Source organism: Hyalella azteca, unplaced genomic scaffold (assembly GCF_000764305.2).
Source record: "Hyalella azteca isolate HAZT.00-mixed unplaced genomic scaffold, Hazt_2.0.2 contig12615, whole genome shotgun sequence".
NCBI classification, from domain to species: Eukaryota; Metazoa; Arthropoda; class Malacostraca; order Amphipoda; family Hyalellidae; genus Hyalella; species Hyalella azteca.
The window spans coordinates 35,977-59,282 of record NW_025942568.1 but is presented as its reverse complement, the minus strand read 5'-3'; the positions used below and the strand labels follow the sequence as shown (position 1 = coordinate 59,282).

Genomic DNA, 23,306 nt, shown 5'->3' with positions numbered 1-23,306 from the left:
ATGTTTGGAAGCACGGAACAAAACAGTGATGCTGAATGTAGGCAACAGGACAGCTTCTATTCCTATTCAATATTGATGGAAAATAATTTCTGTTCTCAACTAGGAGCGCTTTAATTCAAAAAGTAACATCGTACATCTTGGTCTTGATAATCTTGGTACATCGTACATGCTACAATAACAACTACGAAGATGACAGCCTTCTGTGTCTTTTATATCATGAATATGTCGAATTCATAATAGACTAGCGTTAAATAAATGCATAATAGACCAGCATTACCAATTTTGTCATTGATATGATACCAATTGGGGGTAAAAATTGTATCTAGATCAGCTGAATAATCAAGGAAAGGCGAGTAAACGGAGATGCTGCTAGTCATACACCGAAAATAAATCGCATGCCATCCGCATGAGTGTGCAAGAGGCTGAGTAAGCACTTCACGGAAAAGCCGCCTCTCTCGTGCCCTCGTGGGTATTCACCATCTCAAGGCATGCTTGAGTGTCATGAACGTCGGGCGGCTATGCTGGCTATTTCCGCACTGAGAACATTTTTGTGAACTGTATAGTGTATAAGCAAGTGTTATTAAGAAAAATATGTTCTGGGTCAGCAAGTTATGACGCGCATTGCGTTAAAACTCGTGAATTTTAACAAGTCTGATTAATTTTTATTCATACACGAAGAGATAGGAGTGTGTAAATCGAAAAAATTAATATTTAAATGAAATTGATATGAAATATAACATCAAGTGATGCTCGATAAAATACACGATGACGAACAGTATAGGAGTGACGTCAGTCAAGCAACGTGGTCTAGGGATAATAATCGTGACGCAAATAGCGTGCTTGTCTATATATGATCTCGATGACGCAGCGGACGCGTCATTCAATTCTCTGACGCAGCGGACGCGTCATTCAATTCTCTGACGCGCATATTGTTTGTCCCACGGAGGACGTGAACGCGAAAGAGACCAGGGCACGCTTAAAACACGGTTCTTGGAAGTGAAAAATTCTTACTATAAACGTTTAGTAAATGAGCGTCTAAGATAGAAGGCATACACGAGGTGCAATCAAAGCGAGACATTAATTTCTAATTTTAACATTTATATTTTAAATTTCAGTATAAGCTTTATTATAAGTTTATTTTATTATTTTTTAATATTTGCCTATACATTCTGACATTTGAATCGTTCAGAGGGCGGAATTAAAACGAAAAAGAAATATGAAGAACATGCAAGAATTACAGCACCACTACTTTAATAAATACATCAAAATATCGTGATATACGTTCGTCAAAATAATAATCGTAAATATAAGTATAGGTAGGCGACTTGCACGATAGAAATTGTCACCAAATTACCACGACATAATTGTGAACTTCATGGAAGTGGATAACTTTAGCGTGGGGTTGCGAAAAGAAACAACTTCAATTGTAATACAGGGCAGGTAGAATCAAGGTTATTAATACCCTCATACTCTTTTGAAATTAAAGAAAACTCTGGAAACAACCATGGCCAGTAAAAGAAGATAATACGATAAGATGTTATAACGAGGGAAGTGGAGAGCGGTGAGAGCAAGGGAGCCATGAATGATGTCAAGGTCTGCAGCGCAGCTCTCTGAGTCAGTCCCAAGAAAGCATCAATAATTAGGCTTACAAAAGCACACAAGCAGCGTCTGCCTACGTGTTTGCCAATGTTTGCTTTAGAATAATTAAAACGAAGCTAGATACAATCAAAATATTAAGCAAAACTCAATCGAAACTTATGCATATTTGAACCATAAAAACATATTCGCAGGATAAACTTTTATGCAGGAAAAGTATAAGAAGATACTAACATATATGCTGCAAATTTCAAACAGTAATTGGAAAACAAAAATTTTCTAATTTGCATAATGCTTGTTTACAATTATCACAACCTTGAGAATTTAGGTGCGGAACAGACAGAGTAAGGTTTGTTTGGGTGTCGGAGCGATTACCAGAGTAGCATATGTCTGGTCTGGCATCACATATGATACCAGAGTAGCATATGTCTGGCATCACATATGATACCAGAGTAGCATATGTCTGGCATCACATATGATACCAGAGTAGCATATGTCTGGCATCACACATGTTACCAGAGATGCATATGTCTGGCATCACATATGATACCAGAGTAGCATATGTCTGGCATCACATATGATACCAGAGTAGCATATGTCTGGCATCACATATGCATATGTCTGCATGGCATCACACATGTTACCAGAGTAGCATATGTCTGCATGGCATCACACATGTTACCAGAGTAGCATATGTCTGGCATCACATATGCACAAAAGGAACAGTATCATTGCACAACCGCGCTAGAAGTCCAAGCACAAAATTCGCCAAAGATCCAACCAACCAAAATTTGTTTGTGAAAAAAAAAAACACAGAAGATGCATCATTTTGATTTTTCCATAATTAAAGCATTGAGAAAGAAATTACAATAATCTTTCATTCAAAACGTGTTGTACCGAATTATTTAAAATCATCACTAAATCAAAATCGACCGCGTAATAGAGATCCCAAAGGGTTCAAAGGTCACGATTTGAGACAAGTTTAACTCCACAATAATTTTAGGGCAAAATAAAAAATATTATTTGTGCGGAAAAGAAAGCTCTATCTGCTCACCAGAGGTCAAGTGTACTCGAGCCCAGCATGAAGAACGGGTTCGAATCTCGGTGACCTCGACTTACTTCTTCCTCTGGATTCGAAATAAATGTTAAAAGTTAACCACTTCCAAGGAACTCGATTTTTGATTTGTATGAAAGAGGTAAAAATTCTAATACCATGTTTTTGATAGAGTATTTTGCAGATTAAAGCAGTTACATCAACTTAGAAAAGAATAAACTGTGAAATACATGGAACGAATGATGATGGGTTAATTTTTTCACTGTGCGGTGTCCAGCAAAAAATGAAGGCAATAAAACGCCGCCAACATGAAAAATAAACGAAAAAGAAAGAAACGAGCAGTAAAAATTACTAATGTAGAATTTATTTTACCTCAAAGGTAGAAATAAATGAACGAAAAAGAAAGAAACGAGCAGTAAAAATTACAAATGTAGAATTTATTTTACCTCAAAGGTAGAAATAAAATGAACGAAAAAGAAAGAAAGAAACGAGCAGTAAAAACTACTGATGTAGAACTTATTTTACCTCAAAGGTAGAATTTTATACATTACCTCAAAGATAGAACCAATTTTCCTTGCGTAAGAGTTTTATGTTTAAAGTGCTACCAGAGGACGACATGGCATGATATTCAGATCAATAGCGGCTGCAGAATGTAACTTTTCCTGAATTCATAAATAATACTGATTCCAATAATGAACATTATATCAAACGTTACTATATAGTCTCTGAAATATATCCAAATTCATGGAAATAAATTTTAATCAGCCTTAATTAGCCTCAAAGCAGAAACATTATGAAAAGGATTTAATTTTCACGCCATGGACGAACAAGGTAGAAAGTAGAAATGGAACCCCCATTTTAATGAGTACAAAGCTTATGCTAGTATGGTTTAATAGCCAGATTGGAAAGTATGGCTAAACAGCGCACGCGGAACAGCTTACGCGATTTTCACAGTTGAGCATAAAATTTTGACATTTTTTTGAAGATTGCGATCACGAAAATAAGATAACCTTAATCCAAGCGTAAGTTCTGATAGACAGTATAAATACACTTGTGGAATAAGCGTATATTCTACACGTGGAATTGATAGCCCACGAGTTTTATTTGTGAAAGATTTCATTTAAAACGTTTTTAAAATTTGTTTAAATCCAGGTCAGACAAATAGCTCGCAAAAAAGTGGTAGAAAATTATTGAAGCATCAGCTGACAAATCCTCAAACTTGAATGCACACAAATTGCCGTTGTCAGAGGGTAGTATATATTACTGGCTCTTCTCAACATATTAAAGAAATTATAACGCACAAAAAGCGGTTTTCATGGCAGGACGAAAGTTTTTAAATCGAGGTAGATTTTATCGCGAGGATAATAGGAAGAACAGGGAGACCAAAACAAATGAAAAAAGTAGAAAAGTGTGATAAATAAAAAAAATCGGCCGAAAGGAATCAAAGTATGACTGCAAAATTTCAGTTGAGTTTGCAGTAAACTGAGCATTGGTAGTGGTTGAGATCATCAAATCGGCGAGGACAGCTTACCTCAGGTGAAGCCGAACATAAAATTAATAATATGAAATAATAAAATATTTTATGATACTTTTAAGCAAATTCTATGTGTGAAGTGCTCCTGAGTAGTGTGAACCAACTGCTCATACGTTGGTTCGCATTACTCGTACGCAAGGTTATGTGAAAACTGAGTTTTTACGAGTACGTGTACCTCACGTTCTCGTCAGAGTCGCGACCAAAAACCTTCACCAGGAGGCTGCTTTCATGATGTGACCTGCAACTCATGCGTCAGGAGACCCTACCAAGGCCAGGATGTCAGAAGCCACCGAAATAGAGATAAATAACAGCACAGACAAACCAGAAATAAATCAACATCAAATTAAGCTCCATGTGGGTTTCAAAACGCAAGCCACATAAACGAACATGAAGGAAGACATCAAAGACGTACTTTTTGTTAACTAAAATCGCAAGAAGCTGAACAACAAAGGAATTAGTCAATTACTCCTGAACTTTTCTAAAACTAGACTGTGGCCTCCTAAAAAATGGACGAAAGCGCTTCTACTCATAGGCGACATCATGATGCACAGGAAGTTGGTAACGTAATTTACAACGGATTTCTCGATGACGAGGAAAGATCAACAATCTCGTGACATACGCGCTCAATAGAATGATTTTGACCAGCTATTGCATGAGACCAATTAAACTTCAGGGTCTATTGTGTTGCTACTGAATGACTGTAACGCTTCATTGTGTTGTCCACATGACGCGGCATTTCACCTGTATATGTACTTCACCATCACCCAAACTAAATCACCAATAATCAACAGCTCAATTCACAACTATTATCAAAAATTCACATGCGCGATTGGCCTTGAGTTGATATTCGCTGACAATTAGAGAAAGGCGCACAACAACGTAACACTTATTCTCTACTCAGATTGATGATTCAAAGCAGTAATTTTGACCATAGTAGGGTTTTAAACATAAGAGTGCAGCAAGGATATGACTTCAGGGTTATCTGAACCTGAGGTACTATTAGAAACATTGCTGAAATAATAGAACGACCAGCCCGAGTGAAGTGTGAAGGAAGGAAGTAACGAGATTGTGTTTGAAAGGCCGCCCCACCGAGGGTCAAGCGACACAGGGCAGCGCCCAGCACGCCCACGCCATAGAGATGAGCTTCACTAGTACAAGAAGTCCAGTATTTCTTGCATGCAAGCGTTTTTATAGGGTTATGGATGCTTGCATTTTGAATAATTATGAATGGAACATGGGTGAAGGCTAGTGGGAAACTTAGAACGAAATTTTTAACTATCCAGTAACATGTTATAGCATCATTATATAAGTGACTAATAATACATTGATAATTCAAAACATGGTCTCCATGTTTTTCGTTATGATGACGGGTCAAATCAAATGAGGAGTTAAAAGTTCGATTATTCACTAATTAATCTGTGTCCTTTTCATAACACTTGTAATTAGTCTTCATCATTTTCCATCGTTACTTATTATTATTGTGAGAACAATCAGTACATACTTATTTAAAAATAAACTTTTCGTTTTACCTACATTCTTTGCAAGAGATAGAGCAGGTCTGTTCGACATCAATCGTACCCAATACGCCGATAACATTGATCGTTCGTATACATTTTCACGAGCAACACGTATAGTTCAATTTGATCAGGCCAGAGGAGCGCTTGTGAAAGGTGGGAGCCAGCTAGCGCGACAGGACACCACCGTATTGCAGAGTCGGCGAGGTTTAAAGGAACACTAAAGGTTGGTTCAAGCGACTCGGGTCTTTGACCCGAACAGCGCTTGTGTTCAAGGTTATCTGAGCGAACCCAAGCAAGGTTAGAGCACACAGCATTACCAGGTCCAATCGTGCGATATTCTAAACAAAGAGGATTACAGCAACTAAACACCACTGTGATGACATTTACCCTTTTTGAATTTAATTTAGTAGAAACGAATCGTTATTACGCTTCATACGGAAGCATTTAAAAGCTGGAATATCATTCAAGGATTAGGATGAATGACTGTAAAAATAACAGTGAAATAATTATAACAGGAATGGATGTTTTCGTAAACATGAAGTACAGGTGCAAAATGTTTCCAACGCTACGAGTCGCTTAGATTACGAGTCGCTGCTTCTCGCATTAATAATATAAAAAAAATCTTATTGTAAGATACAAATGCAAATATCTCTTTTCATTTTACCGATAGTTAAAGATCGTCCCTGTTGCTAAGATTGCTACACATATAAGTTGCAAACGAGAACGTCGTTTGTTTCCAAGTGGATACTGATGAATAAAATTGCAATTTGAACGGCTAATTTCGAAATTTTGGTAATTTTTTCTTCGATCAACATGAAATATGAAAAGAGTACGAATTAAAGAATTACAATCATTTCTGATACAAGTTATCAGAAATGATTAAACCTCGGGCTACATCACTGGCCGTCGCAATTGCCGATAGGAAGAAGTACAACTATGCGAGTCCGCTTACTCTATAATTATAGGTGAGATAAAATTTCATTTGAATTTTTGCTTATTCGTTGGAAAATTTAACCAGAAATATCCTGGGCACAGCGCATGTTAAATATCACAAATTAGATTTGATCGTGTCTTTCGAATAAAGGGATTAAGGAATTCTGAGCTATTAGTCGCGTTAAAAAACATTGTCTCACAATTTTTTGCGAACCCAGAGAATGGAGTACAACAAACGATATGCAAGTGAGATATCAGACATATGCCCATTCTAGAGGTATAGTTTTCGATGCTCGACGACGAAAATAATCCTACAACTTTTCCAAAATGCGTCATTATCAATAGAAGCGTCAGTATAAAATTAGATTTTGACATGCAAATAATCACCATAACTGACTTATTTCAAAGTGCATTTCAATTCGACAATAAAATATAAATTATTAATCCAATATCAATTATTAGTCAGCAGGCCAGTTAGATGAAGATAGAGAAGCGAAATTCAATATTTTTTGTGAATTTAGACACACAACTGGTTCACTTAAAATGGGTCAACAATGATCCGAAGGAACAAGAGTTCGTAACCCAAACCTGCCGTGAACGAAGGAACATTGAGCAGACGGTCGTGGTAGCCAGGAAACCGTGGACGACGCTTCCTGTGGATGAATAACTGTAAAAATAACAGTGAAATAATTATAACAGGAATGGATGTTTTCGTAAACATGAAGTACAGGTGCAAAATGTTTCCAACGCTACGAGTCGCTTAGATTACGAGTCGCTGCTTCTCGCATTAATAATATAAAAAAAATCTTATTGTAAGATACAAATGCAAATATCTCTTTTCATTTTACCGATAGTTAAAGATCGTCCCTGTTGCTAAGATTGCTACACATATAAGTTGCAAACGAGAACGTCGTTTGTTTCCAAGTGGATACTGATGAATAAAATTGCAATTTGAACGGCTAATTTCGAAATTTTGGTAATTTTTTCTTCGATCAACATGAAATATGAAAAGAGTACGAATTAAAGAATTACAATCATTTCTGATACAAGTTATCAGAAATGATTAAACCTCGGGCTACATCACTGGCCGTCGCAATTGCCGATAGGAAGAAGTACAACTATGCGAGTCCGCTTACTCTATAATTATAGGTGAGATAAAATTTCATTTGAATTTTTGCTTATTCGTTGGAAAATTTAACCAGAAATATCCTGGGCACAGCGCATGTTAAATATCACAAATTAGATTTGATCGTGTCTTTCGAATAAAGGGATTAAGGAATTCTGAGCTATTAGTCGCGTTAAAAAACATTGTCTCACAATTTTTTGCGAACCCAGAGAATGGAGTACAACAAACGATATGCAAGTGAGATATCAGACATATGCCCATTCTAGAGGTATAGTTTTCGATGCTCGACGACGAAAATAATCCTACAACTTTTCCAAAATGCGTCATTATCAATAGAAGCGTCAGTATAAAATTAGATTTTGACATGCAAATAATCACCATAACTGACTTATTTCAAAGTGCATTTCAATTCGACAATAAAATATAAATTATTAATCCAATATCAATTATTAGTCAGCAGGCCAGTTAGATGAAGATAGAGAAGCGAAATTCAATATTTTTTGTGAATTTAGACACACAACTGGTTCACTTAAAATGGGTCAACAATGATCCGAAGGAACAAGAGTTCGTAACCCAAACCTGCCGTGAACGAAGGAACATTGAGCAGACGGTCGTGGTAGCCAGGAAACCGTGGACGACGCTTCCTGTTAGTGGATCAATTCAACGGAAACGGGCGCATAGATGTTCTCTTAATATGACGTACATTAATCACCCAAACTCAGCGACTACGTTGAACATACATTTCACGAACGTAGAATCACAAAGTAAAAGGAAATAACGATTGCGTAGAAATCAGCAGCATTAGTGAGAAGTTTGTTGACACCTATAGATTGAATAACTTTCTCTTTTTTGCTAAGCAACAAAAAATCAAGAATAAAAGACGTTTCCGTCCAAATCATTTGTAGTATGCGATGCTATAATTTTAAACGACGGTGAGAAACTAAGATTCATCAAATTTTGGTTGACAATTCTAAAACAGCATCGTAGTGACAATATTCGATTTAGCTTTTTTTCAAAATATAACATGAGTAAAAATCTCAAACTCTGAAATGGTTGCCCAATGAGTTTTTTAATGATTAGCGATATGATCAATTCCCCGTATTGAAATACGACAGACAGCGAAGCTGTTTGAAGTACCTACCACATAGCATAAAATTTCATTATGCAGTCGCAGCTGAATGTAGGAAGGAATGTAGGAAGGCGAACGTGAACTCGCTCCCTTCCCCCTGTGGTCTTGAATTCCGGACACTGTATAATTAGCTCTCCTATTACCAACGCATGAATTCAATTATTTACTTCGAAATTAACATTCAGGAGGGAAGTTTCGAAGTCAAGTATGAAGGACTTGACTAAGTTACATCCCAGATATTCGTTATTCTGGTCATTCATTCATTCCCCCATTATTCACTGGTCATTCCTTAATAACGTTTCGCCATTGGCGCTGTAATATTGTTTTAAACGACCAGTAAAAATCATGGAATAACACACTAAGAATTTCTGTCTAAATTACCAATGCATCTCTTGCCTGCAGAAGATTCATGCATGAGTAAACGTAAAATGCACGAGAATTTGATAAAAAGCAAGCACAGCATGTAAACTGTCCGCATAGCTAGAAGGGTGCTGGGGTGATAATAAGAAATAATGAAGTCAATTTTAAGAACGAAGAGTGAGAGACTGTATCAATGTAACCACCTAAGGCTGGACGTGGATTGAGGAGAAAGAAATCCTTATATAGGCACTTTCAGTATCGCATGTGAATGCTATGTTATGGTAAAAACAGGACGCTCGAAAATTGACAGTACAATAACGAATTAATACCTTAAATAGGCTCTATAGGAAAGAAACTCAAAAAATATAACTCATTACTCACTGCAGTGAGTGACAGAGAGCGCATTTTCTCGTTGACAAAAACGTGAAGTCACGGACGGACGGACAGACAGACAGACGGACGGACAGACAGACGGACGGACAAACAGACGGACATGGCGAGCACAATAGTGCATTTGTTCCATAAATGAGAGAATGCGCTAAAAAGACCTTCACGCATGCAGAAAAATTATATGAACGACTTGGGAGTCAATTTCGCAAATTTAGATAATATAGTGAAACATTAATTAGCTCAAGGTACACTGCAGACGATTTCACTGTCTGATATAATGATAAATTATATCAGACAAAATAATTCGGAGCTCTCATACATCTTCAATTGAGTTAGACATGTCTCTATTGCAACATCGGTTCATGAGCATCATATTGCAATCACGATCCAAGTTAACACATTCACGATCCAAGTTAACACATTCACGATCCAAGTTAACACATTAGCACATTCTTCTTTTGATTCCTATAATAGTAAAATGGTGCACGTGGACAGACATTAACGTTGGCAAAATTTACTACAAATGACGAGCTGTGGGGCGCACCAACATTTTCTGGCGGCGGACTAATGAAAGAGGTCTTACCTAATATACGGTAGCGTCTGCGAAACTCGGAAAACTTCTAAACATATACCCAGTAGATACATATACCTAGTAGATAGCGTGTTTTACTTCTTGTACTACGCAAGTTGAATATTCGAGCGTCTCGCTTTCAACCAAGATACGCTGTGGGAGAAGGTCGTCTTCATGAGCTAGGTTTTCGACCGCTTTCAGGTAACGCATATCAGTGCCAAGACATTGATGAGTGGCTGAACGCTTATCACTTCAGAGCTGGTTGGCTGGATGGTTGTAGCTAGGCGCAGACAGAGCTGGGTGGTTGTAGGCGCTTATAGAGCTGGGTGGTTGTAGGCACTTATAGAGCTGGGTGTGGGTGGTTGTAAGCGCAGAGCTGGGTGGTTGTAATACGCACAGTCAGATCTTGGTGGTTGTTACTGTTAGCGCGGATATGGCTGAGCAGTCCCATGACTCGCGTCGCCTCAAACAATTGACCGCAAGCTCTGCCATGTGTTAATTTACGGAATACATTGATGCATACATGACGATGAAGTGTCTCACGGCACCACTGCCTAATAATGAAGTGCTGAGCTGATGACGATGCATCCACATTCCTACTGCGAGGCGATGAGGTGGCGTCTTGGCCAGAAATGTCTGCATTGATGTTTACTCCAGTATGAGAAGAGCAAAGTCTGATGAAAATTGAAAGATGAACTTGAACACATTTTTGATGTGACATACATTTCTGAATACATTTCTACACGACATACACGAGAATACATTTCTTGTAGCCAACGGAGCTAGTAATGGAAGGCCGGCATATGTCATTAGACACAAAAATGTGGCGATAGATAACACAGCATACGATCACACCACGTTCTGTAGGTCACTAAGTGCTTCCGGTCAGGCAACTCACAAATAAATAGGCTATTCAGAAATTTCCGGAACGAATGCCTAGTAAATGAAGTGGCACAAAGACTCTACAGAGGCTGCACTATATCATCTGAATGTACGACACAGTGAAAGAAGAAGAGATATAGATATGTAATTAATCTTTTATTGATATAAAATATACAACTGGAACTAAATGGCACACTGAAAAGTAATCTACGTAAATCGAAAACCCTTAGTGAAACATTCATTCACGAATCAACAACGAAGACATGAATAACATTTGGTTTCGAAGAAAGTAGTAGCTACTAGCGCGCTAATTAAATAGGAATGAAAGTGAGAACTCACGCAGTAACGATGTGCTTCAGAATTATATAGTGGACAGTAGGAGTTACGAGAATCAAATCGGAACATGATTTAATAATTTATAAGTTACAATATACGATCAATTTTAAATCATTACATTTGAAGTTCTAGAATAAAAGTTGCAGATTCACCGCAGTAGGATATTGTTCATACCAAATTATTTATTCCAAGTTAATTATTCCAACTCAGTTATTTACACTGAGCTTTTAGCTCATTTTCTCATTTATGGAAAAAATGCACTAGGTATTGTGCTCGCCATGTCCGTCCGTCTGTCCGTCCGTCCGAGGCTTCACGTTTTCGTCGACGAGAAAATGAGCTCTCTGTCACTCACTGCAGTGAGTACCGAGTTATATTTTTTATTCCTACTGAGCAGCTGTTATTGCTACTGATCATTACAAGTCATGAGCCGAGACGAGGCAATGCACGGCGATATGAGATAAGACCAGACCGTCTCACCGTGCCTTGCGTCGCCCCCTTCACTCCCGCTGACCTGAATACGGCCGGTAATCAGGAGACACGGAAGGTCATCTGCTCACTCAACATCACTACCACAGCTAACTTTTTCGACCATTTTTATATACGAAGTTCATGAATTATAGCTCCGTCGAGAGAAAAAGAGAAAATTTTAACTAATACGAATTATATTTCCATTGAGAAAAATATTAAATTTGAACGTATACGAATTATATCGATCTTGAGAAAAAGAGTTAGCTTTAAGGAATAGGAATTATATTTCCAATGAGAAAAAGATTAAACTTGGACGTATAAGAATTATATCTATGTTGAGAAAAAGGGTTAACTTTAAGGAATACGAATTATATCTCCATTGATAAAAAGATTAAACTTGGATATATAGGAATTACATCTACGTTGGAAAGTGTAAAATTTAAGGAATACGAATAACATCTCCATTGAGACAAAGACTAAACTTGGACGAATGCAATTTTTTAAGGTTTACTATGAATTTGAAACCTCGGTGAAAAAAAATTAATTTATTCTTATTTGTTTCACTTTACTCGAGAATGACGACTAGCTTCATTAAATACACTCAAGAAAATGCATTGTTTTTCTCAATCCCTAGCGCTCCTAAAAAGGAATGTGACTTCATATAAATTTCGATGCTCCGAAAGGATCAGATTCTGCGTCATTGATAAGATTTTACCTAAATAATTCCACACCAACAGTCAACTAAAAACTACAGAAAAAAACCTCCAGCAAATCCGTTCGTGCACACGATAAGCCTGAACTAATGATAAGAACTTAAAACTAAATAGAAAATATTGAAACTATAACGAAATTAAGAACCGGTAATTCTGACTTACATACATAACTCCCACTAAAAAGATAGTGAGGCATCAAACTTCAAAAATTAGTATTAGCGTAGTCAAATACGCAAGTCCATTTATTCATTTTTAGTTACATAGTTACATTCACAGGGTGAAACCGATCCTCAGGTGTAAGCGCTTCATGCATCTGATAATAAAAGCTTGATTCATGACACGTGCTGCCTGCTTTAATGATGAAAATGAAACACCTGGACGAAACCAGAACAAATGGTCTGAGCGTGATTGAATACTGAAAATGTGAAAACGAAAAAATTTTAAATTTCAATCGATACTATCACAATTATTCAATAAAATAACGATTTCTTCTAAGATGAAATATGAATGAATCTAAGTTCAGACCGTAATGGTTGCTTCCAAAACGCGCCATAATTATCCATAATTGTGTTATCATATAATCATATTATATGATAACATAATCACATCATAATCATTTAATCATATCAGATAACACAATTGATAATCGATTTAAAATCAATAAAAATGTCATAATGAGTGTGTGATTAAGAATGCATGCACTAACAATTAGTTTGATTTGCCAATCAATGAATGAAATTGAAATTGCGTTTCGACCAAGAGAACCTGTCATAAGGATACTTACCTCGAATGGTCACATATACGAAGCAAACAACCTTGAACAGTAGACAGCTGCCGCTATACACTGATTTTTCACAGCACCTGCACCACCGAATGAGATTAACACTTAACTACAGTACCACTAAACGAACATTGTGAACGGAAGCAGATATACATCGTTCCAGTAGATAAAAGATCATCAAGAGATAAAAAATTTGTTAGATTCCAAAGAGGAAGTCGAGCTTCATATAATCGTTAGGCAACTCAACAAACATGGTCGTAAAGAGGACGAGGACTTTGAGCTGGTAAAATGTTCGGTCTATAATACCTAATTACCGAACACAAAGTGATATCTGTAATACATTGTATTTAGTTGCAGAAAACCATGAAAAAAATGCTAGGATATATAACGTCAACTTGTTAGATTAATATATTAACAACAACGATGTTGAGAAATTCATCCCAAGTTAATTTCAAAGACCGGGATTTAGGTTGGTATATATAAGATCGCACCGTTGTGAATTGGGCATTCAACTCATACTTTGGACAATGATTGCAGGAGATGATTAGTATCACTTGAAAGCGAAGAATTGACATTCGAACTTGACATTTGGACCGCAGACGTGTGCGGTGTGCACGACGCGGACACATTTTACACACTGACCATGAACTTGGGGAAAGCGTAAACAAGAAACGCGTTGCGGGCAGCAAAACTTAGCACGTCAAGAAATAAGATTATGCTACTGTAGGTGTGCAAGTGCATCCGACATCGCATTGTGTTAGGTAACGTGTGCAAAATATAACTACCAAGCAGCACAGAACTACAACCATCAATCAAGATAGGATGGAAAAGTACAAAATCTGTTCAAACGGATCCATTGATTCGGAGTGACATGAAGATTTAACGTGAGCAATTTTTTTGGCTTCTCAGCTACCATCTCGTTTAGACACCTGGACATCCCGGCCCCAATTTAAAACTTGCTCTATCACAATATACAATAAATGGAACTTACAGTAACCCTATCTAATGATACAATTAGTGTAATACACGTCAAAATCAAATTCATGACATAGTTAAAACTTAGCATTGCTCTATCACAACATACAATAAGTGGAACTTACAGTAACCCCACCTAATTATACAATTAGTGTAATACACGTCAAAATCTAATTCATACCATAGTTAAAACTTAGCATTGTTCTATCACAACATACAATAAATGGAAGTTACAGTAACCCCACCTAATGATACAATTAGTGTAATACACGTCAAAATCTAATTCATGACATTGACGTCTGTCTTGCCAATCGTACAATGCAATGATCTTATTATCCCTAAGAAGGTGAAACTCTAAGCTTGTACAAAAAAAATAGTAAAAAAATCTTCGGGCAGCCGAAAACAGGATAAGAAACCGCAGGTGATTACGGTGGATCTGAAATAAGCAGCGTGGAAGCCTGGCTCTTTATTTGCGGCGGCGGTCAGCTCAAAAATTTGGATGGCAATGGAGGCTCGCGCCACGAGCGCCGCAGCAGCTGCGGCCGCGAGTTGCTGAAGATGCATCAAGGTGACCTCGATAAGACCGCTGCGTGCAGCAACAGCGCCTTGCACTGCGTGCAGCAACAGCGCCATGCACTGCGTGCAGCAACAGCGCCACGCACTGCGTGCAGCAACAGCGCCACGCACTGCGTGCAGCAGAAACAGCATGCGCTGTGTGGAGCAGCGACAACATGCACTGTGTGGAGCAGGGACAACATGCACTACGCACTGCGTGGAGCAGAGACAACATGCACTGCGCACTACGTGGAGCTTAGACAACATGCACTGCGTGGAGCAATACACTACGCGTAGCGTAGAGCACAACACCACACACTGCATGGAACAGTAGAACACACGCAGCGTGGAACCCAACACGCACTGCGTGAAGCAGTAGTAGTAGCACCACGAACTTGACGCTGGGCAGGTTCAAGGCAGCATACCACTGCCATCCACACAGCGATACCGCGCGAGTAGCAGCTACAATAAGATATTCACGAGAATCTAGCAGCACAAAGCCGCACAATAATGTGCACTGCATAAAGGAAAGAGTGTGCAGGCAATTATCTAGGCATGCAGCGTGCATGCACAGATGGGCGAGAGCTGCATGGCTATCATATAAAATTTGGTATAACATTCTGGTATAGCCGCAGACAAGCAAGGCGGCTAATGAAGCAGTATGGGTCAGACGAACTTCCAATGCTTTCTTAAAGTTTCATGAAATAATATGCAAACTGCGAACGCGAACGGAAGGAAGCGTCCAATTAATTCCATTTGAAATATTTCATTTTACAAATAAAGCATGGATATCATTTCTGTATTTTTTACAAGTAAATGCTTATATCAAGCAATATAAGTAGACATGCATGGAGCGAAGTCGTTATCTTGAAAAAACCTCGAGTATTTATTCAGAAGACATGCACATCAACCAGGCGTTAATGGATTTCTTCAAAGAAACAGCTTATCACAATCTAAGCTAAATCACAAAGTCTCTCGTACCAGCAGTTGAGCAGCCTATATAATAGACAAGTTGGATCGAAGCAAACATATCTTCATCGCGTCATTGTGTAATAATACTAGTTCACCTCAGCGAGCAATGACCAGCTTTTCTAGTAACTGATTGCGCTTTCTGAGAATAGGTACCGAGATCTAAATAATAATATAAATTCAAATAAGATATCAGCACAGCACAAGATATGGTCGTACAAATGAGGTAAGCCATGCGAAACCTCGTGAGTGCTTTGCAGAGGTTAATAGCCGTTTATCCTTGACCTGCAATATCACTTACGTTATCAGGGTATGATCAATATACATATAAACATCCGTATGCATAAACACTTCAACATCCACATTACACACCACACTAATATCACAGAACAGCGCCGGATATTACATCAACTTACAGATGGAGCCGCCGCCGGCCGCGATGTCCCGTGTCTTTTAATAGACAGCAACTACTTCACACGGGAACCAACACAGATTTGTTGCACCACTAAAAACACAAGGCAACCGCGCACACGACTTCTAACATCAGTAAAAACATCACTGCATTCGTGGCTCATGATTAAGACAAAGCAGAAAACTACGTATCAGACTACAGAGAGCGCTGCACATCACCAATAGCAGAATACGTTTCACATCAGCATTATTAGCTGGATTACACAGCACCTCAGCATTAATAGTATAATGAAGCACCATATTAGCGTTAGCATCAAGTGCGAGCACCTGTATATCAGAGCTTCGCGCAACAGCAGCGCGAAGCAACATCGAAGGACCTCTGCGATCAGTCTAGAATTAATTTCTTTACTCCTCTCACAAAAGGTTATGATACAATTCACGAGGAAAACACGAATACTCCATGCAGTGTGACTAAAATATCCGTTCAATATTACATGGCAATTAACAAACGAAGGATATCTTCAATTCAACAGGTGAAATGCCTCAGAGCAGACGAGTGAGTACGAGAAGAAGAGAATTGACCTTAACCCAGCACTAGATTGTATACATGGAGCAATGCTTCAGCTCAACTCAAGGGTGTCCCAGCACTAGCTTGTATACATGGAGCAACGCTTCAGCTCAACTCAAGGGTGTCCCAGCACTAGCTTGTATACATGTAGCAACGCTTCAGCTCCACTCAAGGGTGACTGTGTCTCGCACAACTAATCATACCATCAATGACTACTCAACAAATCCAATTTGTAAATTGGATGAAACTCGCATAACTTGATTTTTCTTAAGACGAAGGTACAGCTACGCACGATAATTATAGAAAACCTTGAATGAATCTAATATTGTCCCTGAATGTATCTATTATAGAAGCAAAACATAGGCTTAAAAATTACTTTAAAAACTCGACAGAATTATGCACGAGCTAGAGTAACAAGTGTTAATTTGTAGACAAACACCACAGTCAATAAAAATGCATCTACGAAAACGGAAGGCAGAAATGTGAATAAAATACAGAGATTGATTGAATTAATCAACGCATAGAAAATCATGACGAGCTCAGGTCACAGAATCCAAGTATAGACAGCATAACTGCCCTGACATCAATTATACAGATCAAGTTCTGAAGCTGGCTGAGAAGACAGTTATGATAGCGATAACAGGCAAGGGTAATTATGGTAGACAGTGATGTTGAAATGTGCAGAGAAAAAAGAAAACAATAAGACATACCTACGAGTGAAAATAGTAACATACTGTAAATAATAACAGTAACACAGAAAGCAGTATGACATTTGAGTAAAAACAGTAACAGAAAAAACTGCAAACAGATAACAGAGTAACTGAAAACATGCGCATAGTACCAGAAGAGAGTAAATACTACGATGTTCAAGTAACGAGCAAAAATGGAGACATATAACAAGACTGAATGAGAAACAAAGAGGAGAATAAAAAGGAGGTGAAACAGTATAAAAGTAATTAAAATGATAGAATGTAACAAGATTAACAACAGGAATAAAAACAAGAGGAGTAAAAGAAGTAGCAGGAAAAGTAACAGGAAGAGTAATATGAGGAATAACAAGAAGGACTACGGAATAGCAGGAGGAATAGCAGCAGTTGCAGCAGCAGCGATAAGAGCAGTAGCTGTAGCCCGGAGAGCAGTCATACAGCAGCAGAGCGCTCGAGTTCCTTGACCTGTGGCAGCAGCCAATAGCAGCGCGTATAAACCAGCAACCAATGGTAGACCAGCACGACCTTTCTTCGTCCTTCGTCGTCTGTATAATGTAGGTGACCCATGCGTAACGTCAACCCAAACATCGTCCCTTGCGTAGCGCTTTACTCAAGCAACATTCAACGTCCGCTGCCTGAACATCGTCCCTTGCGCGTAGCGCTTTACTCAGGCAACATTCAACGTCCGCTGCCTGAACATCGTCCCCTGCGTGTAGTGCTTCACTCATCAGGCAACATTCAACGTCCGCTGCCTGAACGTCGTCCCCTGCGTGTAGTGCTTCACTCAGGCAACATTCAACGTCCGCTGCCTGAACGTCGTCCCTTGCGTGTAACGCTTCACTCAGGCAACATTCAACGTTCGCTGCCTGAACATCGTCCCTTGCGTGTAGCGCTTCACTCAGGCAACATTCAACGTTCGCTGCCTGAACATCGTCTCTTGCGTGTAACGCTTCACTCAGGCAACATTCAACGTCCGCTGGCTGGCTCAAGTCGGAGCTAAATGCAATTGGCGACAAGAACACTTGCAGAACAAAAACGCTTGTATTACTTGCAGAACATGAACACTTGTAACACTTGCAGATTAAAAACATTTGTAACACTTGTTACAGTTGTCGACAAGAGTGTAAAACAAGACGGTCCGTGAAATGTACGAAGAACCAATGTCATACACGGAAGTAAGCACCGGTCACGGAGCGCAAATAATATTAGGACAGAATGCCAGAAATTTAACCAATGTGGTCAATTGCGATCATAACAAACTTGGTAAATACTGTCTCCTGTGAGTCAGAGATAATTCTATAATAATTATAAAAAAAAAATATATCTACAGTCATCCAACGATCTTGAAAAAGCGATCACTACACGTAAGTGAAAACGAAAATATTACTAATGTAGGACGACATGAAAATATAGAAAGATGATACTACATGGCGAGGCAGGAACAGTAAATGCGTAATCTATATTCTGTATTCATATTCGTGGATAACTCGCCATTCAATTGATCGTACACCTGACCATGGCACACTTATTAAACGGTCGTACACCTGATACCAGACAAAATGTATACGAATTAATATCCACTTTGAAACTTTGAAAGAAGCACTCAAATAAAACAATTACAAGGGAAGCCGGAAAGTACAAGTAAAACATTCAACAATTAAAATGTGTTCGAAATAAATTTTGATTACTTGAAACTAAAACAAAAAACTTTACTGTAAAAAATACTTGCTTTAGACAAAAGTGAAAACGTTAATATTTTCAAAAAATGCGAAATTTTACCTCAATTGACAGCATAGTTAAGGAGGGGTATTTTACGCACTGAAAATACTGCCTCGCTACGCAATTAGCCCTTGTAATTCGAAAGCATAAAACGACTACAACATGAGCAAGGAAAACAACAATATTACGTGAATCATTTCACCATAAAAATTTATTATCCCAAACACAATATTTTAGAAAGTGGGTCACCGTGGCAAAGGAGACGATAAAGAAGAAATACTTAGGTTATAATATTATAATCATTATATTAAAGACGTAGCTAGGTCAGGACTGGATCCCGACGCAGAAGAATCGACCCAATATAGCGCACAATGAGGTCGACCGAACTTGCAAACATTTATGGATGTGACCGAGCGCAGCAGTCAATGACCTGAGTCCTTAAAATAAGTCTGACCCAATTCTCGACGCACTCTCCGTGGCAACAGTTCTTGATAATCCTTGTTGTAATAAAGTGCCTTGTGCAACGCAAAGACGTGAATGAGTACGAACTGCCGAGGAGGCGGCAAAACAGTCTAGAGTGAAATAATAAATTACCTTCTTTCGTGCAAATAAAAGCGCATGAAATAATACTCATCAAAAAGTATACGCATTTAAAAATTGAAGAAGGATAGAAAAGTAATAATCACCACGACCAAAATGAGCGCATCTCTTATTAAAACAACGTAGCGTGATGTGAAGAGAGGCAACAAATATATTGTGACAATGTGAAAGCTGACGACAACTGCGATATGACAGAACAGCGGTGCGGACGAGAACAATTACACGACAAGCGAAAACTTGAAATTACTCAATCGGATTTGAGGTGACACGGTGACAGTGATCTTGCATTTAAGGAAATATATACTCAGACAGGTACAGGCGGTTTACAAGCGTGACGAACGTCACAATGCTGGTTATAATTACAGGCGCACACGATAAAAAAATCAAACAAGCAAGCAAGGACTAAACTAAACCAATCTCTTTTTTCTACAGTATGTCACTCTAAATGTAAATAAAAGTGTTGGGTGTACATCTGAACACATGAGCTTCGTTAATCACTAGAATTGCCTATGAGTGGAAATGCGCAATTATCAGAGTTAATACACGATAACTAGGAATCAGTGTTCATAACTCTTAACTAGCAAAGATTGAGCGAGCATTACACTTTTTTGTGCATATGCCAGAAGTTGTTGATTTAAAGTTTAACGAAGGGTCAAAGTTCCACCACTAGAAGCTGCGTGACCGAGTTACGAGAAAATAATCTCCCTGTTTACAGAAGAACTCATCACGTGTTCCTGACAACATTACTTACAAGAAACAAGTCGTCATATATTAATAATGCAGAAATAATTCAAGTTGCAATCATTCGAAGCGATCGCTTTCATGGCGTAAAATGTATGCTACAAATTCCTAAGATCTACGAACAACATCACTGACAAGTACCGTATGTTAGATATGACACAAGATTTGCAGATGTTGATGCAAAACTTCAATTCGTCGGAGCAAAGAAACATCTGAATATCCGTAAAGATATAGCCTCAAGATATCTAAAACTATTCGACTAATTTAACATGAGATCATACATACAAAATACAAAATGAGCTCGAAATATGCTCGAGATCGCGCGTTCAAAACTATCGCTTTTTAATGTTTTAATATATTGGTCGACATGAATTATTTAATACTAATAGTTATAGCACGGCAACGGTACAACAAGCATGGATTGTAGATACATGTTATCTTTGCACACCAAAAATGAGCCCATAGCCGATGTCACCGGAAAGCAGTGGAGTTGTTCATGAGAAAATATGCCCTCGGCGCATGACGCGATCAAGATAAGCGAATGGCGATGCATGCAGCTGAGAAAAAAGACGAGCTAGATAAAGATAGGTGGGAGTTTTCTTCGTTATAATTATTCCGGTAAATTATTATAATTCTCACTCATTAGGACTAAGATTATTTTATTTCATATGAACGTTATTCGGTTCTCAACCTGCTCTTCTTATGCTCTACGCCTAAGAGACAAATTGGCCCTAACAGTAGGTGTTACCAGCTTGTGCCTATATATATCAAGTTTCCGGAAGACGATAATCGTCAAACATAATAACAATTATAATTTTTTACAAATAGGTCTCTCGCATGCGCCTCATTGAGAAGAAATTCTGCAGCCGTAAACCTGCAAATTCGCGACCAATACAAAAAAAAAAATCAGGAATGAAGTGCGCCAAACACATTAATTCAAAACACTTTAACTCTTCCAATATTATTTTTCCATAATAATATTTTTTCTTTTCTAAAAGAATATTTTACGAGGTCGACAGAACTATAATCCAACAGACTAGAAAACACGAGTAGGGAACCACAAATAACCACCTATTAACCAACATCAAAATTCACAAAGAGCCTCTAGTTTAACATATTACTTCTCAATATATTCGTATTCGAGAGAAATATAACCTATATGTGTATAAAATTACTTCTTTCCTATATACTTCAATCCGCAACCGTTATTTCTAATATATTTCTGACAAGAAGATTTCTGGGAGTCCACAAATTCGCAGCAAGCTATTGAGATTTTCTATCGAGGTCGAGCGACGCACTATACACGATGTCTCAGTGCAAAAATACTGGGAAGCTCGCGCCGGAAAAATGAGTTCTTTTCGCATCGCTCGCTTTCTGGAGTGAAATTAGAGCACGCAAGGTGACGGAGAGTAACGTTCAGCTCCGTTCAAGAGAAGTTCTTCATTTACTTGAGAAAATTCTATCTATGGTAATTCTATGCAGAAGTGGAAATTGATAAGTGGGATGATGAACGTACATCACGAAAACCTCGCAATTAAATCTAGATGTGAGCACACCCTCATCACAAATGATGTGTGATCATGTAAATAATACGCATGATTTTTAATACTATTGTAAAAGAAGAAATGCTTCACCATAATTCCCTACATATACCAATTTTAGACGAGCGACATATATGGTGACAAGGAAGTAAGTGCACCTAATCATTAGTGCGAATTCAACGTGGTTAGTGCGAAGTCATTCAATTATTAAACGGTAAGAATAGGGGATGACTTTTCACTATAAAAATATTTATTCCATTTCAGTATAGCTTGATCGCAATGACACTAAGAAATTAAAGTTCAATAGATAAGATAACTAATGAAAACTAACGAAATGATCAACTGATAATGCTAAATAACTAATGAAAAAACTATACTAGTTAAATAACTAATGAAAAATGTACTTTTTCACAGGATCGAGCATCTCGAGTGCTGGGTGCGTTGAAAGAAAGCAGGCAAGGTTGGTTAGGAGACCGTGCACCACGACCAAGCATGCAGGATGTGTACAAGAAACTTGATGCGTGTAGCTCGTCATGAAGCTGCGCCACCAGAACCTCGCATCAAGGCGTTCCCAAACGGAAACTTGCGTCTGCATGTCACTCCATCCAATAAACTGAGCGTAAAACAACCAACGATACAAAAATTTTAATGGAATAAAACACGATTGGATGAATGGCGATGGTGAAAATAATTGTCCAAGGCATAGCTGCACGATCTAAATATGTAGGCATGTATGCACTATTATGTACTCATCAATGACGTCACGATTCAAAATGAGACTATTGAACGTACAAAAAATGAAATTCAGATCGATCATTAGCAGTGCGGAAAACAGAAGGCGAAACTCTTTTCAAAATTCAGGACAAATTAAGGGCGAGACGGAATACACGTATAGTAACGATGAATGGCAACTGAGCAATTAATGTCGGACTCGCAGCAGAAGATCGTCAGTGTCCAGTGACACACCTGTTCAAAATAATGTCGCAATAATTTAGCAATAGCCAACATTATACATGTTACATTTCAAATCTTGAATCACAGTGAACCACATACAGAGGTAGAACATAACTTCATTTGATGAGGATTCCAGCCAAATAATGTGCATACGATGTGGCAAATGTATTCTATTC

The 23,306-nt window shown here is 38.2% G+C and overlaps 1 protein-coding gene across 5 annotated transcripts in view; it reads right to left on the bottom strand.

The window, feature by feature from the left end:
* The window catches only part of LOC108679063, a 46,472-nt gene that overhangs the window by 11,093 nt on the left and 12,073 nt on the right, over positions 1 to 23,306 (bottom strand). The window contains exon 1 of one of the 5 annotated variants that reach the window (XM_047883325.1): positions 13,394 to 13,467. The exons of 2 other annotated variants lie outside the window; for them this stretch is intronic. The gene's annotated coding sequence lies outside the window, so the exon portion shown is untranslated. Of the gene's footprint in view, positions 1 to 2,650; positions 2,846 to 3,201; positions 3,246 to 13,393; positions 13,468 to 23,306 lie in introns of those variants that run through there. 2 more of the 5 variants (XM_018167580.2, XM_018167579.2) reach the window with 2 other exon arrangements.